This window comes from Chaetodon auriga, chromosome 1 (assembly GCF_051107435.1).
Source record: "Chaetodon auriga isolate fChaAug3 chromosome 1, fChaAug3.hap1, whole genome shotgun sequence".
Taxonomy (NCBI): Eukaryota; Metazoa; Chordata; class Actinopteri; order Chaetodontiformes; family Chaetodontidae; genus Chaetodon; species Chaetodon auriga.
In genome coordinates, this window is record NC_135074.1 from 9430932 (window position 1) to 9448422 (window position 17491).

Consider the following 17491-nt stretch of genomic DNA (forward strand, 5'->3'; position numbering starts at 1 on the left):
ACTCCTCACAGCAGAAGTTGCAGACTGCATGGTAAGACAACACACACACACACACACACACACACACACGTGTGTACTATATGTACCGGTATGTGCGTACACCCTGGCTAACAATCTGTGTTAACTAAAACTGCTGGAAAACAATGTTCAGCATTCATGTTGAAGGATAAAGACTAGCCCCATGTTGGTTAAGAAATAGATAAGCTGTTCATGATGCAACATTTCTCTTTTGTTGTTATTACTTTGATGCTGAAAAATCTGTTTAAACACTGATGTCTATGCTTCAGGCAAGGAGGACATATATAGCACAACAGAGACAGACTGTTGACAAGCTAAACAAAGAAGTGGAGCAAAAGCTGAACCAGGTGGTGTTTTTTAATGTTGAAGCCAGGGTGGAAATTAACAGCAGCCACTAGTCAAATATTGATGAATTCAGCCTATGATGCTGGCCACTGTGGCAGGTAGCCAGGTAGGATTTGGTGGCCCAGTTGCATTCGCCAGGTGCAACTTTTAAAGTGCCTCGCAGGTACTCGGATCCTCCTGATGGGCCTCCCCTCATCAGGAGTACCTGACTGATAAGCTGGCTTACATGCTGGCTGACTGAAGGACTCACTGATTTGCTGACTGACGGACTAACTGAAGAACTGGCTGTTTGGCAGACTGGCTGAGGGCCTGACTGACTCACTGAATGGCTGACTAATTTACTGACTGAAGGACTGTCTGACTGACTGCCTGCCTGGTTGACTGACTATTTGCCAGGAAGCAAAGCTTTCCCACATGTTCTCCTCCACGACGCATTTCAGCTGGGGACCGCTGCCTCGTCCCTTCACAGTGTTTACAGTGTGGAGCCCAGCCGTGGGAGTGCAGCCCCGCTTCATCTCCACACTCGGCCTGAAACGCCTCTCCTACGGCCGCCATTAATCAGCAACAGAGACTTTCTCTCTCCCTCTCTCGCCTCTCCTTTTTCTCGCTCCTCTACGCCCACAGACATGCTGGATGAGGCCATTTTGAAAGAGTTAACAGATGTCGGCTGATTTGCCCCAGGCTTTCTGACATTGCCCGAGTGATGTATTTGATGTGGAGTTTATTCAGCTCTAATAAACGTATAAAGAATTAGAATAATAATTCACAGATGTACATACCCAGATTATATGCTGGAGCCTCTCTTTGAAGCAGACAAAGCAGCCAAGATTAACAGAACCAGGAGAAAGGATGAAAAGGGTTTTGGTTGAGCCCAACGATAATCAGAGAGGTCAGGATGGACTAATACCACAGCTTTATGTCCATGCACCGACAGAAACGGCCTTTGTTCCTTTCACAGGTTCCTTTTCTGTAAAAAGGCTGAACCAGAGGCTGCTTTTGTCACTGTGCTTTTCAAAAAATGGAGCAGAGTCAAACACATTTGCTGCATCTGTTTTTTCTTGTCTCATACATGCTTTTGTTAATTTGTCATTTTGTGTACAGAAAGAAAAACGGGAAAAGTACAAATGGGCAAGAATGAGGACTAGCATTCTGATCATGGCAAAAAAAAAAAAAAAAAAAAAAAAAAAATGAGGGAATTACTTTCAAAACAAACAACTTCCATTTGCTTCACAGCTAAAGAACAACAAATCTCAAAAATGGCCAGTTGCAGAGCATCTTAATACCCACATAAACCATAAAAACAGCTACACAGCTCCATGGCAATGCATAGCAACCGTGCAGAATTTCAGTCAAGGAGAAAGAAGGCAAAAAAACACCTTATTACTTCTAACTCCTGCAAGCCATTTTGGTCTCCAAAGGTTTTAGAGCGCCGCAGGCCATGTGTCTGCAGTGTTTCGGGAAATGACTTGCCTTCGCACGAACACTGCTATGTTCTGCAGCACTGCTGCCCCCAGCATCCCCGCTCAATTTCTGTTTAACCCCTTCCTGCCTTCCCTCACACTGACTCACTGCAACAGAGAGCTCACACCCAGCACAATACTGTCACATTGTTCAGCCTCCCACAACCAAGGCAAATCAGACCAGCTTTTTCACGAGTTAACACATTAACTCCACGTCTAATTTGGTTACTTAAGCATGTGATGGCTCTCAACAAACATGGTGCAGGAAAGGCGTAAGGTTATATGGGGCAGAGAAAGATGGAGCAAAAAGCCCCTTCACCATTCCACTTGATCTACTACAATGTGCGACACAGTTTGCACACTTGAGTGTGTATCAACGGTGGATTAAATCTGCAAACTCGTTGACACAACACATAATTAAAACATCTTGCTCGAGGTCAGGAATTTTCTAATTAGTAGTGTACTGACAAAGCTGCAATTCCATCGCCCTGAGTTTCAAAGTCCACAGGTTACTGCTAAGATGAAAGCTGACCCTGGAGCACAATTCTGCAGGGCTGCTCATACAATTCCTCAGAAGACAGTCACAGGGTCACCAAGCTAAACAGTGTGCTGCACCCGGAACCTCGCTTCCAAACAAAGAACTTCAAACTTTCCTGCCTGGAAACACAATCCTGGCTTTTTCCCCCTGCTCTCTTTCTTTTCAACCTGAGAGAAACAAAAGATTGTGTGAAGGCAACCAGATGAAGAAACCATAACATTGTTTTTAATCTATTTAATTAAAATGCTCTAAGCCTGGCTAGATGAACAACTTGTTAAATACTACAAAGTCTTTCTTCGGCAGGCAGGTTTTTGTAGCTTAAGTTGGCAACACCACATAGGATAGTGGTGGGGTAATGACATATACATATAGATATATATAGAAAGTCCTATTGTCTACAATCAGAACAGCAGAAGAGCAGTACAGCAGCTAATATAACAACAATCCAGACGATGATTTTATTGTTGTTGTGATTTAGAAATCAGCTTTACTTGTGTGAAGATTCATAATCCAATCAATAATCCACCAAACGATGCGTTCAGTGTCTTTCCTCTCTGTTGTTTTGTATGGGCAGAGCAAAAATAACTGAGAAATCGCTAACAGCTTGCCTGATAACCTGGACAATTAACTCAGGCCAAGTATCTTTGGCTACATAAAGTATCAGAAGTAGAACTTTTTCAGCATTAAATATTCAAGGCGTTTCATATATAAAATGAACCCAATTAGAGTTAAAATAGGAGAAGTGTAATGAGTCTCAAGTCAGAACGCTTGTCTTCAGAACTATTCGCTAATGAGCCCTTGTTGGTTTTACAGACTTTACTTTCAATGGTGTGGCACTGTCATTTCTGCTGGATTTTAATTTTTAATTCAAGTTGAATGAGAGGGTGGTGACTGAGTTAATAATCTAGGCACCGGGGTGTTTTGCAGCCGATGGATAGCTGGGAGAAGTTGCCAAATGAGGCTTGTGGTCCGCCCTTTGATGTCTTTGCGAAACGTTGCGAATAGGAACAACCAGTTAACAACAGCTTATCAGTTCAGAGTGGTATCGAACATAAATGACCACATGAAGGGGGAGGCATCCTGCAAATGGCCTAATTAGGGAAAGGAGTAGGCTAGCAAAATAGCATGGCACTGAATAACACCGAATCCAAGCACTAACAGACACTGACTTCAGAATGAGATAAGAGAGCGCAAGGCGGCACGGCGGATCCCACCGCTCTGCAGACATGTGCTGTATGTCGAACTGTCAGCCTTCACATAGATCCTCATATGAGCAGTGAGACGTTTCACTTTCAAGAAAGGGAACGCACCAAGGGGCCGCAGCAGATATGCAGATGGTGGAGATTAGAAAGCACATTTACGGCGGAGGTTCACACTATGAAATGGTCCTTGATCTCAAATTGACATAAATGGGGCCATTTTTGACATCATTTAGCCATCACAGGCTCAGTTCCAGCTCTGCTGTCACTGGTCCCCATGCACCTGATGTGACGCCTGCTAAGTATGAGAGGCAGGAAAATGGCTGTGTGAAGAGCAGGTCTGATTAAAATCCCGGCTCTTCTGGGGAAAGAGTAGAGTTTCATGTTTTATATAGATGGCCCAGAAAGACGAACCGAAACTTTACTGCAGGATTTTTTTTTTCTTTGTGCCTCTGTGAACATTTGTGACCCCCAGTGACATTGTTTTTCATCCCACAAGCTGTCAGGGTGAGAGGCTCACAGAGTTTTCATAGCTACTCAGAAACAATGTTTCCTTTACCATTTTGGGGGATTTGGATATGTCAATTCAACTTTAATATGAATATACTACTTATGACACCACTTTACACTAGTTCTGCTGATGAGCGTGAGACAAAGAACTCTACTGGTTGCACAGTATGGTATACTGGGCACTACTATGTGAAAATTCAAATCATATGATCAGTTAGTAGGCTTGGTGGCTTTGGGGGTAATAATGGCAGGCAGCATCAGAAAATTTGGACTCAGTTAAGGAGTTCCTCATTACAGCTTTTCTGGCACTTTCCTGGAGGCCTCATTCCTCCCATCAGGTCCCTCTTCCACGGGCCCAGAGGGCTTCCTTCCTACCTGCACAGCATTTTGGCAACCTGCTTTATTATGCCACGTACAATAGCATCATTTTCCAGGCAGCTGTGTGTGTATATGTGTGTGTGTGTGTATAACGCTTATCTACATATTGACTTGGTTTAAATCCACACCCCTGTCTGCCATAATAATTACACATCTTGTAAAAGGAAGTACTCAATTCTTCCTGCACCTGAGGCGGGCAGCTACAGGAGTTGCCCATCGGCGCCCAGCAAACACACCTCCGGCGCTGCCTGGTATCCAAACAGCTTCGGCATACACCCTCAGCCATTGCCTTCCATAGTGTAATGGCGGCTTTCTATTACACTCCAAGTGAACAGAAAGCGCCAACGCAAGCACGGTTAAAAGCTTTTCTATGTGTTGCAGGAACAAAGAAGTTGGGATAGGTCGGACAGGTAATAAAGACAGCAGGGGCCTGTTTTATGGTTGTCAGCGAGTCAGACCACACACACACACCTCAATACACACACATACACCAACTCAAAACAAAGCAGTGGGGTGCAGTGACACAGGCCGGCCCAGGAGGTATGTTTACATTTTGTGGCTCTCTCAACCTTGTTGTATGTGTATATAAAAATCGCTCCAAAAGACCAGGCGGGTCTTTTTCAGCCAAACCACATCTAGCGCTCTGAACTGCCATAACATGTAATCAGAACACTGATGCGGGTGATAGAGGCCATATCCAGCTATTCACAACTCTCCAAAAGTTCTATCAGTGGAAGGCATTCATTAGTCCAACAAATACATAATTTATGCAATCTAAAAAATACATGTGATCATAAATCAAAATGGGAATGAGAGGCACAGAAACACTGAGGCGCTCTGGTAATTCCAACTCTTTGTTTCGGGAAAAGGGAATAGAGGTCAAGCACTGGGCAGCTGATCTGCCAGACGAGGCCAGCAACAACAACGTTGTTCTGCTGCTTACAGGCCGGAGCACAGCCAGACCTGGTGACACTCGACTGCGAAAGAGCAGCCGCTCTCAGAGTTAATTGTTTCCTCTATTATCCGTGTAACAGTGTAGTAAATTGAACACTTAAGCTAAAGCTAACCTATTTTATAATTATACTAAATATACAGTAAGGCATCATATGACTCTTTAGTGGGTACGTGTGGCTCCGTTTAGGAAACTTGGGAGACATTAGTTTAGACTCCATGATAACTGACAGGACCAACACACCACTGGGAGCACATTTTCAGCAAGACAAGCAAGCATTTAAAACAGCACCGCAGCCAATAGCCTTTGTGCTCTCTCCATTCAGGACCGATAGCATTCATGTGCACGGTGATGTCTCAATTCTGCTGAGATTATTTGTCAAAAACGCCTGAATTTCACAGTTAATTGGCCTCCCTAATTAGCACAGGATGTCTAATTCCCATTGCAGTCAGTGTGCTAAATGGTAAAGCTTTAGCAAGCGGATGCCATTCCTTTTCGTTTGAGCAGAGAGACTCCCCGTGCAAGCCGAGCTACACTGTACATTACACACTCAATGATCGATTCTAAATCTTAATTAGGGAAACGACAAACAAGCAAGGGGACTTAATGAACTGTGTACCTTGTCAAACAGCTGGCTGATTATATTTATTGAGATATATGTTAAATTTAATGATTTGGGCAATTAACTGTAGACCCTTCTGTAATCTCTGAGGGACATAAAGGGGCCAGGGAGGCGAGCACTGGGGCCACAGACCTAATGGAAAGCAGCTGACAAATATTTGTCATCCCCAGAGTGCTGAAACAGGCATCGGTGGCTCAGAAGACCCTGTGCGTCAGGAATAAAGACATCATACATATTGCACTCCCTTGTGTGCTTCAATCCTAGTCGTTTATGGTCCTGGCTCACACTGGCCTGATGCTGTACCAAGACATGTTTCAGGCACTCTCTGCTTTGCTGGGACCTCGTCCCATTTAATGATCTGAGATGTTCCACAAAAACAATACAGAAACATAACAAAAGATATCTAAAAGGGGCACAGTCTTTATTATCAGTGCCTTTTTTTCATGGCCATCCATTTCCAACTTTTTTTTCTAAATTGGTCAAATGGAAAGCAGTGAAAAGCGAGGAAAAAAAAAATTAAGCCGAGCCGAAAAGTGCGACTTGGATTTAATATTTTATAATTGCCAAGGGACATTCTAAGATCAATGAATTTTTGCCCGGGACGCACATCAGAAAGAGATGTACTTCAGTCTTTTTAGGGAACATTGGTCTATTTAATTCCAGTGTCTGATGCATGTGAAATATGCCTTCCATGGCCTCCTTCTTCTTCCCCAGGCACTGCTGCAGGCAGACATTACCACTTTTAATGGGCCGCCATGAGAAGAGGCAAGTCAGCCAATAACCCATCCTCACTAATGGATCGCCTTGTTTGTTCTCTTTCACCATTTTCTGAAGCTAATTTTAGATGTTCTGTTTTTCCCTTAAAAGCCAAAATAGAGGACAATGCATCACAACAATATTTCAGCACAAAACATTGAAATGAATGGTCCTCAGACTGAAGGACACATATGAAACTGTACTATATGAGCAACTCATTTAAATGGACAATTGCTATCGAGTAAAGGAGCTGGTGGTTGGTCCAGGTTATGAGGGGTAGCTCAAGTGGAAGTGGAAGCCAAAACAGGGTCTCTCCTGGCAGGAGACTGAGAGGAAAATGAGCTTGTGGGCCCTGCAGTAAAAAGCTTAGAGTGGAATAAAGCAGTTAGTTAACATGAGTAGTTTTTAGGGGTGGGAACACCTCACAGATTGATTCATCTCTGGTTGCTGAACCAGTCAACAATATATCCATAATGTGAATTTCACCTCAACGGTCCAAAGAGCCCCTGTGACTTGTCAGAACAAATCTAAATTTGCAATTAACATTCCTGCCATACAATTAAGTTGTCATCATCATCATTTGAAATATTCACTCCATCTTTTGAAGGGTTGACCATTGCACTGCAGTCTTTTCTAGTACAACAATGGCACTTCAGCACACCATGTTCTACCTTTGCACAGTATTGGTGAAATCTTGAGGGTTCATTTCCAGTGACTTTTCCACATACATAATCAAAGACATCAAGTTATTGATGAAGAGAAGCATCCATTGAAAAAAAGTATGTGTTATATAAAATAAATAAATAAATAAATGTCAAGACAGCAAAGGGGAAAATGCAGACTGCTGGAGATAAGCTATGATGCAGATGGTGCTCCATTATTTAGTACTGAGTTTTAAGGAGAGAGCTGCTGCTTACAGGATGCCTAACATACACCTCCACAGTGAAAAGTCCTGAATCAGATTCTGAAAACTCAAATTACTCTCTATGTTGGCATTTCTGCCATCTAGTTGTTATATTTTGCCTACTCCATACATAATACCACCTCTCCTCCACCCTCCCTGGCACTCTTCTGCCCCCCTACCTGCACCTAATGAAAGATATTTTCCAGCTTTTTCTCCTTTCTTTCCTCAGGCTCAAACCTTGACAGCTGACAATGGAGCTGACATAAAACTTATAGTCAAAGGAAAACAAACTTAAATACATAGTGACAAGAAAATGCACTGCTCCCTGGTAATGCCACGGTACTACTCTGCACAAAGCAATCAGGGTTAAATGTAACGGCATCGCAGGAGGTCCTATAAAAAACGACAGTAAGTCACACAAAGACACAGGAGTTCCTTAAGTGAGCCATAACAGAAAGAACTCTCCGGGCTCTCCAGGGCTCCACCATGTAAGTTTCTTAGGCTCCGTGTTGACAACTTCATTAGCAGCGCCCGCGCGCTATGACTCTCAAGTCGTTCAAAACATTATCACATGTTAAAAACTAAGAATTTGGAGGCCCAGAGTTTCCATCTCCTCCAGGATGGAGGAAACACAAGCAGGCGCAGGATGGCAAAGTAGTGACTGAGGCGTTTTCTCTGCCTATCCCTATGAGTGGTGAAGGCGTAGGATGAGGAGAGTGGGTTTGCACAGTGCGGTATAGCACAGCATGGGGCCCAGGATGTTAGGCTGTCCCCACGTCCCTGGCCAGCAGGCTAGCTAGAGAGCCAGCCATTATCGGCTCGCCTCCATAGCAGCGAGGCGGAGAGGGAAAAAAAAGAGGCAGCAAATTTCATTCTTCAGAAATTTAATTATATCAAGATTAACAAGGGAGGTAATTAATTTCTTTAAGATGGGTATCTTTTAAGTGCCTGGGGCTCAACTTTGTTGTCAAAACTGTATATTTAACCATTATTTCAGGGCAAAGTTTTAAAGGCAGAAATGAGGGGGGGGTCACTACTTTTCCATGAATATGGATATATAGGACATTCTTATCTAAACAGGGAGATTACAGTGTTAACACGAATGTGTATATTTATGTACATATATAAAGGCTGATTTTAAAATTTTCAAAAGTGAATCATCAAAAACAGGTTGCATAAACTACATTTAAAATAATTTCCTAAATTTATAATCAAAATGATTTTTTTTTTTTTTTCCAGCTCAGACTGAGCCCTCATATTCTCAGCCAGCTGAACCATAGAGACCACTGTGTGGTCCACGAGGCCATCCCTCAACAGCACAAATACAAAAACCATCATTTTCAGGAGGGAATTCTGAGAGAGAGGAAGGTGGTGTGACGCTCTCATGAGTCAAACCGATTTTTCATCAAATTCTCTGTAATCATGGTGATGAAACTATAAGACAGTTTGCAAGAGAACACACTCTACAGTATGTCCCATTTAGCTATAATGTTGTCAAACGCATACAAATATTTCATGAACATTTTCATCAAAAAATGCCATTTGTGTGTTAGGCTTTAGTGTAGGTGCATACTCTCATCTGTCTTGAGTATGCCTCTACCTTGAGATACCTTGAGATTTATTGTACTGATGCAGATTGATTTCCTAGTTTGATGGAGCACCGTCAGCTAACTTCAATTCATCACTATCCACTGATAGTGTACTGTATCACAGTAACTGTGCAATATAACTTTATAGAATCAGTGAAGTCTACATATTTTCTTTTACGGTCTGAATGGTATATGGTGGATATACCTACATTCATATGTAGGATTCCTCTCTCCCTCACTGAGAATGTTTAATTGCTGTCTTACAGTATTTCTTTCAGTGTGACTCACGAGATAATGTAACCTGAATGACCAAGGAGATGGAGCATCTGTGTGTATGCATCTGTACTACTGATCTTGGAGGTGCTTTCCATGAATGAAGATGTTAAAGCCAGGAATGCTGACTCAAGTTGGCACGTACCACATATCATAAGTCCACACAGATGGATTGTCATGATGTGATGTGTCACGATACAGACATTCAGCATCTCCAGAGGATGAATCCTAATGACTGTGGTCATCCTCTGACTTCCCCTCTAGCACCACCATGAGGTTGATATTTTCTAAATATCTTGACAACTAATGGAGAGATTGCCATAAAATTTGTTACAAATATCCATGGTGCCCAGGTGAGGAATTTGACTGACTTTGGTGATTTTGACTGTCCCTGGCACACCTCCAGCAGGTCAAAGTTTTCACTTATTCTGACCAATACTTCAACATCTACTAGATAGCTGGCCACAAAGCATTTGGTGATCTTCTGGCTTTTCCTAAAGCACCTCTATGACATTACTGGTTTGGAGTGAAATGCCTCTACAGCTATTGGCTGAATTGCCATGAAACTTTGCACCCACATTTATGTCCCCCTCAGGATGAATTGTAATCACTTTGGTGATTCTTTGACTTTTCATCTTGGGCCAACCTGACTTCAATTTATTATTTTGTCCAATGCTTTGGCTTATGACCAGATAGTTCTTTGTTTAACTGATATATGCTTCATGTCAAAACAATAACTGCTGCACCTGATTACTGTAACTCTTACCATAACTGTGTGCTCCAGATCTCATCTTTGCTGCAGAGCGGAGAGTCCTTCATCCACATGTCATATGGTTTATCTTCATGCATTTGTTACAATGTGTATTTCACTGTGTGTTGCAGCTGTGTTGTATCCTTGACACATTGTGACATTTTCTCAGTACTTGACAGTAACTTACATGAAAATTACATATTATATGTAATACAATGTTTATATGTAACAAACGTAATTGTCTTGTTCAGTTGACACTGAATTGTTGATGATATGCAGTTCTAATTATGCAATGTGTGTCTCATATTTTGTGCATTTCAATATAGAACTATACCGGAGTGGATAAATGCATTCTGCATAATTGAAGAAAAAACAAATACATGTATCTTTTCATGCTAATGATATGGTTGTATTTTAAATGATTTAACCCATAGTCCACAGTGCAATAACCACTGGTGGGTACCACTGTGCTCCACATTGTGCAGGGAAAGGGAAAGTTGGCAAAGTGCACTGTGTTAAAGCTCTAAGAACGTATGGCATCCAGCCAAGGAGCCCCTGTAACCATTCTGAAGACTCAACTCTATCTCCTTTGTGTCTTCGCTGGAAACACAGAATTGCCTTAAGATGTAGAGTCAAACTAATATTACAATCTTCTTGACATTATGAAACCAATGGCAGCCTCTTTCTACCCTCTTTAATCATATTTATGTAGCATGTAGAGACAAAGAACCCACACAGGACTCCTTCTGCTTCATTACAGACTGATATAAGTCACACTAAAGTCACTGCATTCTACTTCAATGGAGAAATAAACACACGAATACAACGGCTAATGGGGGGTTAATGTCAATGCACCCAGTGGATTTAAGAAGCCTCCATATAGTTGTGAGCAGAAATGGAGCTCCACATGTTTAAGAAAGCTTAAAAAGGTCAAGTTAGCTGTCCTTTCCACTTAAAATTCTCACTGTGTGTTTGTTTTGGACACGGAGAGGAGTATGAGGGAAGTAGGAGAAGGAGGATGCTGTGGTAGTAAGAACAGGAGGAGGCTGTAGTGAGTACAGTATACTTGCAAATTACTGCCACTTCTCCGACTGCACCAACAAGCAGGCATGACTTCTTTAACCAAATGCTATCCCCAGCAGACTGTGGGCAGAGAAGGGAAAAAGATGGATAGGAAGAAGAGACGGGGAGGAGGAGCGAACGCTTTCCTCCACGCTGTCCCTTCTACTAGCATTCAGTTGGCCTGTCTCCTTCTTAACCAAACAGCCTGGTTGGTCCTAGTCCTCTGAGTCCTTACGCCTCCCCCCCAGCTCCGGAACTCTCGTGCTCTAAGAGTTTCCTGTTTGTCTGGTTGAAGACCTGGCCGTTTTACTCCCAGGCGGCACACTGGGAGCAACGCATGAGGAGGAGGAGAAGGAGACAAGGAAAAGCACAAGAGAGAAGGACAGAGGGGAGGTTGGCGGGGAGAAGGCAAAGGGAGAGACACTGAACACTCCCGAGTTGGGATTGATTTACTTCATTAACCGAGATTACAAGTTTAACTTACAAACCAGAGGTCAAAATTTCTCATTAACAAGGGGACCGTGGAGAACCTCGGGGCTTGGAGACCACTCTTATTACTGACTACACATTTCAATCTGTCTTTGATGTTCCATGTCTGCCTTTCTACCCCCTCTTTCCCCCTCCTATTTTTTGGCAGCGAGGTTGATTTTAATTGTAGCTATAGAACAGAGCATAGTTTGCCTGTAAGCCAGCCTCCACATCTGTAGTGAGTGCAGCTTTAGTGATATTGGGTGCAGTCCATAGCTTGAGGCTAATTTTAATGGTCCCCCCCCCTCCCTCCTTCATTGGAGACTCAGATTGTTTTCCACATGATTCCTGTTAATTTAGCTGGAGGAAAGGGCATCAGTTTTCCTTGTGCTTTTCCCCCTCTCTCCCCATGCCTCTCACTCTATTGCCTCACTCCTTCTTTCTGATCTACAGCCTCAAAGAAAGAAGGTGAAATGAATTCAAATGGAAAAATAGACTGTGCTCACTATTAAATCGCTCGCCTACCTTTGTCCCTTGCATTGCGCCTGGTCGAGACAGATACGAGAAAGGCAGTGTGGCTGCACGAACCCAGGCAATTTGACTGCTATTGTCGCTTTTACGTCAACAAACAAAGCTCTTCCTTTGATGTGATAAATGGCCTCAGTGGCAGGATGATAACTACGAGCTCGTAAATGTGTCAAGGATGTTTCAAAGCTCTGAGCATGTTTAACACTGCAGGACATTGTGCGCTGAGGCACATTTCATGTCGCGGAACCTTTAATTCCAACCTTAGATGTAGCGAGGAGTCTCTATCTGTCTTTCGTAAGCTAGCAACACAGAAGCCACGTAGTTTAGTCAAGACGCACCGAACAGGAGGTGAGGAAATCAAGACACAAAAATCAATGAGGGGGAAATGAGAGAGTGAAGTGTTCAAATAATGTGAAATGTGTGAAAGGGCGGAATAAAGAGTGTGTGATGGAATAATCGTTGTGAATGAAGCTCCATTTGACAGACTGTCCTCTATCCCCAATGCAGTGAGGTTCTCCGAACAATATACAAATACTGATGTGGCTACAGAGCAGCAATGAGCTGGAGTGTGGTAGACACTCAATGCAATGCATAAGCTGTATTACCATACCACTGAGTAGATGCTAATAGCTGAGCTGCAAAATACAGCCAAAGAATTGCAGAAAAGTCAGCTTCTCACAGTGATGAGACATTTAGCTTTTTGTACATTTCCCATAGAGGTGCATGCGTTTTTGGTGCTTTTTCAAGAATTAGGAATTAAGATTTTTTTTTTTTCAATAGCTCAGTATTTTTTAATAAGGCATTATACTATTGGTGTCCACATCTCCAAGCTAATGTTTTGAGGGAAACCGAGCCTTTGCCACATTTCCATCCTCCTTCAGCTGCCCTTTGTCGCTGCACTTCACCCCTCCACCATCTTCAAGGTAGCTCACCCTTGACTTTTCTGCTGAACTTCAAAAGCCTGTGTGTGCTGATTGGAGGGTTAGGGCTGTAGGATGGGGACTACTGAGCTGGAGGGGGGTTAGCAGTGTGTGTGCCTGTGCAGCCCCTGCCTGTGCAGTGACCCACCGCTGGGGCCACAGCAGGCCTCTTCCAGCCAGCCAGCCAGCAGCCCCAGCCATTGGCTCCTTGGAACTAATCCACCCTTCGGAGCCCTGTAAGGCCCCCTTTGTTCCCTCCTGCAGACTAGATCAGGCTGGAGACAGACACTCCAGTCTTGACTGGCTATCAGTTTCACAGCCCGTGGCGATCCTCATCCAGGCACAGGCCCAAGCCCGGCCAAGCCACCATCAAATTAAAGGTGGGTGAATAGGGGAAGGGGGGGCTGGATTGGGGGGATGGAGCGAAATTGTGTCACCTGAATTCCGTCACAGTCTGAACATGGTGAAAAGGTGGTCTGATGAGGAAAAGAACAAGCAGGAGGGAAGGAAAATTGAAGAGGAGGATTTCAACAGGAGCTCTGACTCTCGGTGAACAGAGCAGGATCTCAACAAGGCCATTATCTGGCTCCTAATTTGAACTCTGGCACAGCACTGAAGGGCTGCCTTTGTCTGGGATTAATGCGGAAAGCTCAGGATGCGATGTCAGAGGGAAATAATCAGCACAGGCCCTTCATAACGTTGGCTGCTTGTGCTCCTGGCCAGGGCCCCCCGGCTCATTTCTGTGGAGATGAAATCTATGACAAGCCCCTCAGTGAAGCTGAGAGCAGGCAACAGTCCAGTAACACCCACAGGCCTCCAGGCATCCTGTGACCCCCTTAGAAAAGTCACATTCACTTTGCTCTGGAGAAGGGAAAGAGAAGGCTGCAGGCACTTCCAGCCCATGTGAAATGAAGAAATGTGAGGAGGTGAAAACGAAGTGAAAATAAGTTAAGATTCCTCCTCCGCCCCCTCTGCAATCACTCCAGAGGAGGGGCACACTGTAGCTTCACTTCATTATGCCCCTCTAATTAAACATGAACAGGACATTAAAAAAAATGGATAAAATAGAAACAACACCAGTATAATGTATATTCATGTTTATGTTGTGTAACTGCATTTGGGAAAGCAGTTTGAGAAAGCAGCTTTTTTTGAATGCAGCAGAAGGTCGCGGGCTAATACCCATCAGGGTAAAACATTCTGAAAGAGGTTGGCACTGCACTCAAGGACCAGAAGTAATGCTTTTATTTTGTTATTTATGCTTTTTTACCGGGTGCATTACTATGCTCCTCTGCAACATATTGCTGCTAAGCGAAGGATGTGAAGATGCAACTCGATAAGCGGGTTATTAAAATGACCAATTGACATTCAAAATTCAGTCTTATTTTAGATTCATCATATTTACAGATGAATATGTAGCATTTAAATGTTTCCCCTGCTGCCTAAAGGAAAATGTGACTTGGTACAGCAACTGTGCATGACTTCATGGATGACCCTGTGCCGGAAAAATATGATGCTCATGTCATTGCTTATGGAACCTCAAAGAGGAGACGGCTCTTTATAACAACACAGTTCAGCTTAATTAAGAACAGACTAGGCAAGTCACATGGGAGTATGTCTCATGTTCTGCGTACCATGCACAGATATTTCCTACCATCCAGATCACATTCACCGACTTAATTGTGGAGAGTGGGTGATTCTTGAACTTGGCTAATTCTGAAAAGGTTAAGCATGCAGAGGATGTGTGGTATTAAGAATACAATGGCCCTCAAAACTAAAGCCGTGGGGGAAGGGAGCCCAACAAAGAACCCCATCCACAAAACAAGCCCACTCCCGGGTGCCTCCAGAAAGGTATTGGCTCACGACTCTAATCGGAGATTTCAGATTTGTTCATCTTCATCCACTTTGTAGATGAATAAACATGAGAACAATGGTTCAGAGGGCTGCACACTGTGTCGCAAACCCACCAGTGCACTTCACAGCTCCCTCACCACACAACCTCAGCTACAGATACACACAATCAGCTCCATTCTGTGGGAATAAGGATGCCAAGCTGGAACGAAATTCTCACTCGGTCTGTGATCTGTGGCCACCCAGCAGAACATAAATATGAGCACATACAGATGGAATAAATGAAGGCAAGGCTTTCATTCATTTCAATGACTTCACTTGGTCACTTGGACAGTGAAATATTGATGAATGTGACACTGAGTCGTTGACCAGCCCAAGTGAATGTCACATATCACCCACTGTGGCGTCTTATCATTGTAATTCCAGATGTAGCAGATCATGTTTTTCCCACAATTTCCTCTTTTTCCTATATATTGCTTATTCTACTGTATATCCTACATGAGTACTATCCATTGATGTAAACCCACTTCCATTCCTCAGCCTCTGATTTTATTTACTTGCTATTCATATCTTGATGGGTGTTTTATTGTGTCGTGCATGGCACCTTTGTAAATGAACGTCGCTCTCAAATGTGCTCACAAATAAACTTGAATCCTACCAGAATCCTAATAATCTGTTGTTAAAACTTACAACTACATGTGAGTGCATAATATAACAACAACTGGCACAGACTCAATCAATCAACCAGTAACCAGTTATTTATCTATTCAACGTTGTTACTGGAGAACAGAAACAAATGGGGGAAAAAATTCATCATTTTATCCTCTCACATTGTGTTCACCTCAGTAAACACTGGAGCATATAATATGTCAGACTGTTTTATACATGACAACTGAAGAGCCAGACAGAGAGAAAACTGTTGGAGAGGTTAGGGGTCACAGTCCCTCAGGGGGGGTATTTTTTATTTTTTTTCAATCTCCACGTTCATGTCTTCTTATGCATCCTGACATCTTAACTACATCTCAAATATATTACATAACCTCAAACAATTAAGCACTTAAATTATGTGTTCATTATCAAGCTTGCTTATCACTGCACTCTAAAAACTTCAGAAATTTTTTGTGTGAATTAAAATGAGCTTGAAAAGGCATTAAAATAGAAGCCTACTGGTAGAAAGGAAGTCCCAAGATTGGACTGTGATGTGATCACATCTTCCACCAAAAAAGGGCCCCATGTTATTCTATCAGCAGTGACTAAATGGGTTACAGTGCCTGTGCCTGGATAGATAATATAATGTAAACAATTGATTTTATTGTTTTTTTGTTTTGTTTAGTTTTTTTTTTTTTTGAAAGACATGATTAGTGTAACATTGGCTGGCTGGCACTGGGGCACTAATCTCGTTTCTGCATCGGGAAAATATGGTGTAACAAGATGTGCTGTTGAACAGTGATATATAAGAATTCATGACAATAGCTATTAGGCAGATAAATAAAACAGGCAGAAAATGAGAGTAAGTAAACAAGAGCTCCAAATATAAAGTATGCCAAACTATCAGGGAAAAGCAGGAACAACTAAACAAAAAGCAGACAGTATACTGGGCAGCAGGACATCTTCACTGTGATTTTGTATAATCTTTAACCATAATACCACATCCTTTCTTAGAGTATTGATTAACTGTCCTAGAAGCAATATCAGTCACTGCACTTATGCCACTAATATCACACACTTCTACAACCGTGGAGTGTCTGCTTACCGCAAACCCTGACCTACAGATGCATGAAAGGTTTGGAGCATTCTGTGGAAACTCACAACCTAAAGTCTCTGAACAACAGCACGGTAATTAGATTCAGAACATGCTGCATTAAAATAAAAGCTTTCAAACAACTATCTGACCAGCAGCTGGAATTTGGCTTCACTGCTTTACCTGCAGTTATGGATTATTTCTTATTCACCGTCTTGCAGATACATATTCGGTGACTCATTTTTTGCATATCTAACAACCCTCCATGTTTGAACTTATCACAGTCAGAGATGGCAGCACCGTGAAAATTACCATTGAAAGCTGTCTACAAACAAAAAAATACACTGCAAGAAAAAAAAACAACTGAGAAATATATTATCTGGAATACAGTATTCTTTGTGGAGAGCCCAGTAGGTGGGTTGCCATTATGTTTGTTGTTATAGCATCATCAGTTAAGTGGTAAGAGATCAACTCCTCTTCATCATCATAAATGCACTGAATCTTACTCTGCTCAGATACATATCAGGAATGGTAGAATATATTTTTTTTATATATATATAAAGTTGATGGTGTTGTTGAGGGTATATATCAAGTCAACATGTGAATATGGACAAAAAATTGATGACACA

The 17491-nt window shown here is 42.6% G+C and overlaps 1 protein-coding gene across 2 annotated transcripts in view; it reads right to left on the reverse strand.

Annotated features, from left to right (window-relative positions):
* The window catches only part of LOC143330245 (transcription initiation factor TFIID subunit 4), an 88415-nt gene that overhangs the window by 10682 nt on the left and 60242 nt on the right, over positions 1–17491 (reverse strand). The window lies entirely within an intron of this gene.